Source organism: Dermochelys coriacea, chromosome 1, assembly GCF_009764565.3.
Source record: "Dermochelys coriacea isolate rDerCor1 chromosome 1, rDerCor1.pri.v4, whole genome shotgun sequence".
NCBI lineage: Eukaryota > Metazoa > Chordata > Testudines > Dermochelyidae > Dermochelys > Dermochelys coriacea.
The window spans coordinates 278,656,549-278,666,394 of record NC_050068.2 but is presented as its reverse complement, the minus strand read 5'-3'; the positions used below and the strand labels follow the sequence as shown (position 1 = coordinate 278,666,394).

At 40.8% G+C, this 9,846-nt stretch overlaps 1 long non-coding RNA gene across 1 annotated transcript; it reads left to right on the top strand.

Moving 5' to 3' along the window:
* The first annotated feature begins 3,588 nt into the window (after positions 1–3,588).
* Positions 3,589–9,056, top strand: LOC122455886. Its single transcript, XR_006274391.1, has 3 exons — positions 3,589–3,605; positions 5,170–5,171; positions 8,849–9,056. It is a non-coding gene; the product is annotated as an uncharacterized LOC122455886 (long non-coding RNA).
* Positions 9,057–9,846: the final 790 nt, after the last annotated feature.

The following is a 9,846-nucleotide window of genomic DNA, read 5'->3' as shown; positions in this document are numbered from 1 at the left end:
GCATTGGCACCCTAACAGCAGGATTGTCTGGCTATGTAGACTCCCTCCTCAGGCCCTACATTAACAGCACTCCCAGCTATCTTCGAGACACCACTGACTTCCTGAGGAAACTACAGTCCATTGGTGATCTTCCTAAAAACACCATCCTAGCCACTATGGATGTAGAAGCCCTCTACACCAACATTCCACACAAAGATGGACTACAAGCCATCAGGAACAGTATCCCCGATAATGTCACGGCTAACCTGGTGGCTGAACTTTGTGACTTTGTCCTCACCCATAACTATTTCACATTTGGGGACAATGTATACCTTCAAATCAGCGGCAATGTGATGGGTACCCGCATGGCCCCACAGTATGCCAACATTTTTATGGCTGACTTAGAACAACGCTTCCTCAGCTCTCGTCTCCTAATGCCCCTACTCTACTTGCGCTACATTGATGACATCTTCATCATCTGGACCGATGGAAAAGAAGCCCTTGAGGAATTCCACCATGATTTCAACAATTTCCATCCCACCATCAACCTCAGCCTGGACCAGTCCACACAAGAGATCCACTTCCTGGACACTACGGTGCTAATAAGCGATGGTCACATAAACACCACCCTATATCATAAACCTACTGACCGCTATTCCTACCTACATGCCTCTAGCTTTCATCCAGATCATACCACACGATCCATTGTCTACAGCCAAGCTCTACGATATAACCGCATTTGCTCCAACCCCTCAGACAGAGACAAACACCTACAAGATCTCTATCATGCATTCCTACAACTACAATACCCACCTGCTGAAGTGAAGAAACAGATTGACAGAGCCAGAAGAGTACCCAGAAGTCACCTAATACAGGATAGGCCCAACAAAGAAAATAACAGAATGCCACTAGCAATCACCTTCAGCCCCCAACTAAAACCTCTCCAACGCATCATCAAGGATCTACAACCTATCCTGAAGGATGACCCATCACTCTCACAGATCTTGGGAGACAGGCCAGTCCTTGCTTACAGACAGCCCCCCAATCTGAAGCAAATACTCACCAGCAACCACACACCACACAACAGAACCACTAACCCAGGAAACTATCCTTGCAACAAAGCCAGTTGCCAACTCTGTCCACATATCTATTCAGGGGACACCATCATAGGGCCTAATCACATCAGCCAAACTATCAGAGGCTCGTTCACCTGCACATCTACCAATGTGATATATGCCATCATGTGCCAGCAATGCCCCTCTGCCATGTACATTGGTCAAACTAAAAGTCTCTACGTAAAAGAATGAATGGGCACAAATCAGACATCAAGAATTATAACATTCAAAAACCAATTGGAGAACACTTCAATCTCTCTGGTCACTCGATTACAGACCTAAGAGTGGCTATCCTTCAACAAAAAAGCTTCAAAAACAGACTCCAGCGAGAGACTGCTGAATTGGAATTAATTTGCAAACTGGATACAATTAACTTAGGCTTGAATAGAGACTGGGAATGGATGAGTCATTACACAAAGTAAAACTATTTTCCCATGTCATTTCTCCCCCCCACCCCACCCCCCACTGTTCCTCAGATATTCTTGTTAACTGCTGGAAATAGCCTACCTTGCTTGTCACCATGAAAGCTTTTCCTCCTTTCCCCGCCCTGCTGCTGGTGATGGCTTATCTTAAGTGATCACTCTCCTTACAGTGTGTATGATAAACCCATTGTTTCATGTTCTCTGTGTGTGTATATCAATCTCCCCTCTGTTTTTTCCACCAAATGCATCCGATGAAGTGAGCTGTAGCTCACGAAAGCTTATGCTCTAATAAATTTGTTAGTCTCTAAGGTGCCACAAGTACTCCTTTTCTTTTTGCGAATACAGACTACCACGGCTGCTACTCTGAAATCTACCAATTAATAGTCTCTACCTCAAAGGAAACAAAACAAAAAAGGGAGGGCAAGGGGCCATGGGGGGAAGGGATGGCATGAGGGTGAGGCCTCAGGGACAGCACAGGGAGTGGGCTCCTGATTCTGGCACTCAAGGGGGAACTTTCACTTTTCTTCAGCTAGCCTTCTCATTAACTCAATGACAAAGGACTTTTTCCCTAAAAGTCCGGCTCCTATCCAAGCTAATGACCTTCAGTGCTTCTTTCTGGAATCCTTCCCCAAGTCTAGTTCTCCCTAGATTGGATCCTTATTCCCCATCTGCCTGAGGTTAGCCTTTTCCCAGGCCTGCCACAGAAACCTCCATCTCCCCTACCACCCTTTCGCTTCAAGGGCAGTAACAGAAGACAATCTACCAGTTCAGCTCTCCTAGACCTAGTTATGGAAATCACCCAGCCCTTCCCCAGCTGGGTCTGACAATTGAATTGTGCTACCTGGGCCCCAGCCAACTGGGGTCAACTGGAGGAGGTAGCTTATCTGCCCAGGTCATGCTGAGCCCAAGTCCCCTTAAAGTGACAGCCAGCCTGTGACATGGGTATAAAATGCTACCAGATCAGAATGATAGTGTTGACAGCCATTTTGCACTCACATTGTGCAGGTATAAATGACCACATAAGATGCAAGGCAGTGGAGAATCGAGCTCACAAATGTACCCTGTTCCTGGAATTTACTGCTACTAGTGACATAAGTATCAGCAAAATATAAGCCTAGTTTTAAGCTTTTCCCTGACCTGGACTGATCCTCACATTTTTCCCATGCTCCAGCCCCAGCAGAGAGAGAGAGAAAGAGAAATAACAATGCACCTCTTAACAATTTTGGATCTAATATCCTTCCCCATCCTGGCCTGCCAAGCAAGAGTCAGCAGAAATACCTTTGCTCCCTTAATCAGGGTTCCAGCAGGTGACTGTAGGGTTAATCAGCATATGAGCCATATGTCCAGTCCCTTTCCAAAACCCTAAAACCTGCCATCTATGTTACTGAGTCATAAGTGAAATAAGGCCCATGGTGATATACACCCCCTTCTCATCTACAGCAAAATAACTATCTTAAGAAAAACCCTAGTTAAACTGTACCAACTTTTCCCAGGCCTACCAAAACATTATAGGCCCATGCTCAGCCACAGCCAAGGAAGCAATACAGAGTGGTTTTAGCAATCAGTGCACACCTTGTTCCTTTGCTAGGTGATGGGAGGTTTGTCAGTGCAAGAGGTTGTCTGCCTCTTTCTTCCTTAGCTCTGACTAGATCATTCTAAAATCAGCTACACAAGAATAACCAAGCTTACTGCGTATTAAGAACCATGACATAGCAGCTGATGGATTGAAACACAATAAATAAGAGTAATGCATCCGATGAAGTGAGCTGTAGCTCACGAAAGCTTATGCTCTAATAAATTTGTTAGTCTCTAAGGTGCCACAAGTACTCCTTTTCTTTTTGCGAATACAGACTAACACGGCTGCTACTCTGAAACCAATAAATAAGAGAGCAGCTTCATGTGTTTAGTCTAAAAATTCTCAATTTGCATGTTTGATCTTCACAGCAGCATGTTCCTAACTGCATCGTTTCGTATTGTTAGCAACGATACAAAGCCTGTATGTATGGCCAATAGACAAGTGTTTAATCTCCTGGCTTTAAAATAAACAGTTCTGTCTTTCTTTAGCATGTCTCTTGAGATAATGAAAATGGTAGGAGGCATTTATCTGGTTTTGTTCACTGTTATATGCATTATTGCTTAATTAATAGCATAAAGTGTCTGAACAGCGAAATTGCTCCCCCAGAGAAAACTCAACTCTAAAATACAGTAAATCAGGGAATAACATCCGAGCAAAATGAAAGGAACAAGGAGAGGCTGTTGTGAAAAATCTATCTATAAAATAGATCTTTAAATATTGGTGTTGCGTACGTGTCCATGGAAATGTGCTCTGTTGTGAACCTGTTTGAGATGCTGGCAAGGGTCAGCTTGATACATTAAAGGGAACGAAGCATTCTGTGTTGTCGTCAGTGTGTTGCAGCCGATTGCAATGCTCCCAGGTGAACCAGATATCATAAACTATCCGTTTCCCTAACAACTCACGTACCTTGGGGTAAATCAGACATTAAATCCCAGAACACCAACTGACCTAGACTCATCAGTAAGGAAACAGCAGGGCTGCCCATTAGCTGCAGATAAGATACAAATAGCTGAATATTTTACAACTATAATAAAGGGAAGGGAAATGTATATGGGGAGAGTCCATTAAACACAGTATCACTTATTATTTAGGAGTAATTTTGGTTATATTTAAAGTAGCACAGTGAACTGATTGTCTTTAACCTAGCTCAAATTGGCAATGTCCATCTTTTTAATTTTTTTTCTTTACATTTATAAAAAAGAAAAGGAGTACTTGTGGCACCTTAGAGACTAACAAATTTATTAGAGCATAAGCTTTCGTGAGCTACAGCTCACTTCATCGAATGCATCCGATGAAGTGAGCTGTAGCTCACGAAAGCTTATGCTCTAATAAATTTGTTAGTCTCTAAGGTGCCACAAGTACTCCTTTTCTTTTTGCGAATACAGACTAACACGGCTGCTACTCTGAAACTATTTATAAAAAAGTTACTTTTCCACCTGGTTCAGATTACACCTAACATATTTAATGCTACGTATAAATCTACCACTTTTCAGAGGCAAAAGACAAGGCTCATCAGACAATCAAGCTTCTTTTCCTCAAGCCAATGCCTTAAGAAAATAGTTGGGTCTTCCATGATGCCCCGAAAGCTAGCAGATTCATTAACTATCATACCACCTAGAGGAGAAAAAATCCCCATTAGATTATGTCATAAAAATAAAGGGAAGGGTAATCACTTTTCTGTATACAGAACTATAAAACACCTCCTGGCCAGAGGCAAAACCCTTTCACCTGTAAAGCGTTAAGAATCTAGGATAACTTTGCTGGCACCTGACAAAAATGAATAATGTGGAGACAAGTTACTTTCAAAGCTGGGGGGGACAAAGGGTTTTCTCTGTCTGTGTGATGTTTTTGCAGGGACCAGAGCAGGAATGCAGGTCAGAATTTCTGTAAAGACTTAGCAATCTAGTTAAATATTCGCTAGATTCTGTTTTGTTTAAATGGCTGATAAAATAAGTTGTGCTGAATGGGATGTATATTCCTGTTTTTGTGTCTTTTTGTAATTTAAGGTTTTGCCTAGAGGGAATCTCTATGTTTTGAATCTGATTACCCTGTAAGGTATTCACCATCCTGATTACAGAAGTGATTCTTTTACTTTTTCTTTAATTAAAATTCTTCTTTTAAGAACCTGATTGCTTTTTCATTGTTCTTAAGATCCAAAGGTTTGGATCTGTGTTCACCTATGCAAATTGGTGAGGATTTTTATCAAGCCTTCCCCAGGAAAGGGGGTGTAAGGCTTGGGGGGATATTTTGGGGGGAAGACATCTCCAAGTGGGCTCTTTCCCCGTGCTTTGTTTAACAGGCTTGGTGATGGCAGCATAAGGTCCAAGGACAAAAGGTAAAAGTTTGTACCTTGGGGAAGTTTTAACCTAAGCTGGTAAGAATAAGCTTAGGGGGTCTTTCATGCAGATTCCCACCTCTGTACCCTAGAGTTCAGAGTGGGGAAGGAACCTTGACAGATTACCAGGCACTTTCACACATAAATGTAGGATATGTTTTCTCTAATGTTCAAGCTGTGGCAGATCCTGTGAGAAAGACAGAGCTGTAGCCCAACCCATACAAAGCTTTATAGACCAAATTCAGCACCTACAGACTAATATGCTCACGAATATATAATATATATTAGGGCTGTCAATCGCAGTTAACTCATGTGATTAACTCCAAAAAATTAATTGCAATTAAAAAAAAATTAATCACGATTCATCACAATTTTAATCACACAGTTAAACAATAGAATACCAATTGAAATTTATTAAATATTTTGGATGTTTTTCTACATTTTCATATATATTGAATTCTGTGCTGTAATTGAAAGTGTATATTATGTTTATTAGAAATATTTGCACTGTAAAAATCATAAAAGAAATAGTATTTTTCAATTCACCTCATACAAGAACTGTAGTGCATTCTTTGTCATGAAAGTGCAATTTACAAATGTAGATTTTTTTTATGTAACTGCACTCAAACACAACAATGTAAAACTTCAGAGTCTACAAGTCCACTCAGTCCTACTTCTTGTTCAGCCAATCGCTAAAACAAACAAGTTTGTTTACATTTACAGGAGATAATGCTGCCCTCTTCTTATTTACAATGTCACCAGGATGTGAAAACAGGCATTTGCATGGCACTTTTGTAGCCAGCAATGCAAAGTATTTATGTGCCAGAAATGCTAAATATTCATAAGCCCCCTTCATGCTTCGGCCACCATTTCAGAGGACACGCTTCCATGCTGATGACAGTTGTTAAAAAAAATGTGTTAATTAAATTTGTGACTGAACTCCTTGGGGGAGAACTGTATGTCCCATGCTCTGTTCTACCTGCATTCTGCCATATATTTCATGTTTTAGCAGTCTTGGATGATGACCCAGCACATGTTTTTTTTAAGAACACTTTCACTGTAGATTTCACAATACGCAAAGAAGGTACCAATGTGAGATTTCTAAAGATAGCTTAGATAGCTACAGCACTCAACCCAAGATCTAAGAATCTGAACTGCCTTCCAAAATCTGAGAGGGATGAATTGTGGAGGATGCTTTCAGTGTCTTAAAAGAGCAACACTCCGATTCAGAAACAACAGAACCCGAACCACCAAAAAATAAAATCAACCTTCTGCTGCTGGCATTGTGACACTTTGTACCTCAGGGGAACAACCTGCACCTTCATGTTCATCCTTACAATATGATTGTTTGGTATCCAGTGCAAAGTTTGTCATGTTGGGTGTCTTTGGAAGGCTCGTGATGCACTGAGCATTGTTGTTATAGTAATCTTATAGGTTGTAATTTCATGTATATAGTTATGAGGCTGAAAATGTGTCCTCATGGCTTAAAACTCTCCAGGAGCAGAGGGGCAGTTCAGACCTCATCATTGCACGTATAGGACAAACCCAGCCCAGCCTCACAAGAACAAAGGACACTGGCCTAGGCAGCAACAAAGGATCTGTTGGACTGTCAAGTGAGTCACCCCACCTTCCTGTGGTCAGTTTGGGACTACGATGAGGTAATGCTCACCTGACTCTGAAGAGGGGGGCAAAGCCAAAAGGGAAAAAATAACATGATAAAAGGGAGAGATTTTTACCATGCTCTTTCTCTCCCACCTACATCTACAGACACCACACCAAACAACTGGAGTGCTGATCAAAGGAGAGAGCCTGGCTGAAGAGTGACCAGCTAGCCTGTGGTGAGAAGCATTTAAGTTTGTAAGAAGAAAAGGAGTACTTGTGGCACCTTAGAGACAAATGTATTTGAGCATAAGCTTTTGTGAGCTACAGCTCACCTCTTCGGATGCGTGCATTGGAAAATACAGTGGGGAGATTTATATACACAGAGAACATGAAACAATGGGTGTTACCATACACACTGTAACAAGAGTGATAAGGTAAGGTGAGCTATTACCAGCAGGAGAGCGGGGGGGGGAAAAACCTTTTCTAGTGATAATCAAGGTGGGCCATTTCCAGCAGTTGATAAGAACGTATGAGGAACAATGGGGGAGGGGGGCTGGGGAATAAACATGGGGAAATAGTTTTACTTTATGTAATGACACATCCACTCCCAGTCTTTATTCAAATCTTAGTTAATTGTATCCAGTCTGAAAATTAATTCCAATTCAGCAGTCTCTCGTTGGAGTCTGTTTTTGAAGTTTTTTAATTGAAGAATTGCCACTTTTAGATCTGTAATAGAGTGACCAAAGAGATAGAAGTGTTCTCCGACTGGTTTTTGAATGTTATAATTCTTGACATCTGATTTGTGTCCATTTATTCTTTTACATAGAGACTGTCCAGTTTGGCCAATGTACGTGGCAGAGGGGCATAGCTTGCACATGATTAAAGACTGGGAGTGGATGTGTCATTACACAAAGTAAAACTATTTCCCCATGTTTCACCCCCACATGCACACTGTTCCTCACACGTTCTTGTCAACTGCTGGAAATGGCCCACCTCGATTATCACTACAAAAGGTTTTTTCTCCCCTGATCTCCTGCTGGTAATAGCTCACCTTACTGATCACTCTTGTTACAGTGTATATGGTAACACCCATTGTTTCATGTTCTCTGTGTATATAATCTCCCCACTGTATTTTCGAATGCATGCATCCGATGAAGTGAGCTGTAGCTCACAAAAGCTTATGCTCAAATAAATGTGTTAGTCTCTAAGGTGCCACAAGTACTCCTTTTCTTTTTGCGGATACAGACTAACATGGCTGCTACTCTAAAACCTAAGTTTGTAAGGACATTGAAAATGTTAAGATCAGCTTAGAATGCATTTTGCTTTTGTTTCATTTGACCAAATTTGACTTGACTTTGACTTAGAATCATTTATAATCTATCTTTTATAGTTAATAAATGTGTTTATTCTACCTGAAGCAGTGCATTTGGTTTGAAGCATGTCAGAGATCCCCTTGGGATAACAAGCCCGATACATATCAATTTCTTTGTTAAATTGATGAACTCATATAAGCTTGCAGCGTCCAGTGGGCATAACTGGATACTGCAAGACGGAGGTTCCTAGGGTTGTGTCTGAGACCGGAGATGTTGGCTAGTGTCATTCGGCTGCACAATCCAAGCAGCAGCTGGCAAAAAGTGCTCACTCACATAACTGGGAGCAGCTTACATGCTAGAGGCAGTGCATGAACAGCCCGGAGTGAGGACTCTCATAGCAGAGCAGGGCAAGGCTGGCTCCCAAAATCGAGGTTTGGAGTCATCTAGCAGATCACCGATCCAGATAACACCAGGGAAACGTCACAGCATCTGGCTCAGATAATGAGCATGCGTCAGTCCACATTGCTTTGGATTGTTATCGAGCAGAACCCATTATCAGCATAGATGCCTGTCCCCTGGAATGGTCATTGAAGCATGAAGGGACGTATGAATCTTTAGTGCATCTGGCACATAACTATCTTGCGACACCAGCTAGACCAGTGCCATGAGAACACCTGTTCTCACTTTCACATGACATTGTAAACAAGAAGCAGGCAGCATTATCTCCTGAAAATGTAAACAAACTTGTTCGTCTGAGTAATTGGCTGAATAAGAAGTAGGACTGAGTGAACTTGCAGGCTCTGAAGTTTTACATTTTTTTGTTTTTGAGTACAGTTATTTTGGTACATAATTCTACATTGGTAAGTTCAACTTTCATGATGAAGATATTGCACTACAGTACTTGTATTAGGTGAATTGAAAAATACTATTTCTTTGGGTTTTTTACAGTGCAAATACTTGTAATCAAAAATAAATATAAAGTGAGCACTGTGCAATTTGTATTCTGTGTAGTAATTGAAATCCATATATTTGAAAATGTAGAAAACATCAAAAAATATTTAAATAAATGGTATTCTCTTATTAACAGTGCGATTTATCATGATTCATTTTTTCTAATTGCTTGACAGCCCTAATATATACACACGCACACAAATGTAAACCAAAATGTCTTATATAAAAATCAACTCAAGCTCTTTCCCTCCCTCCGAAAAACATATCCTTATTCAGTTCTCAAGATTCCATGTTAAGTTCATGCTAAAGTTATAACTGCCTTGTAGTTTCAGTGACTAATCGGCTTCTCATTTTGTGAAGCTCACTGTGTAATTTATTAATAACTAACCTGCTCATATTTAGTAACTAGCTGATTCACTAGCTGGCATGAGATTTTTAAAGCAGATCTCATATTTAATCATTAGTACATCAAATGCTTTCTGAGAATTTACACTTAGAAATAATGGAATTAAAGCTTTGAATACAAACATTGTTAACATTATGTTGATTTGTG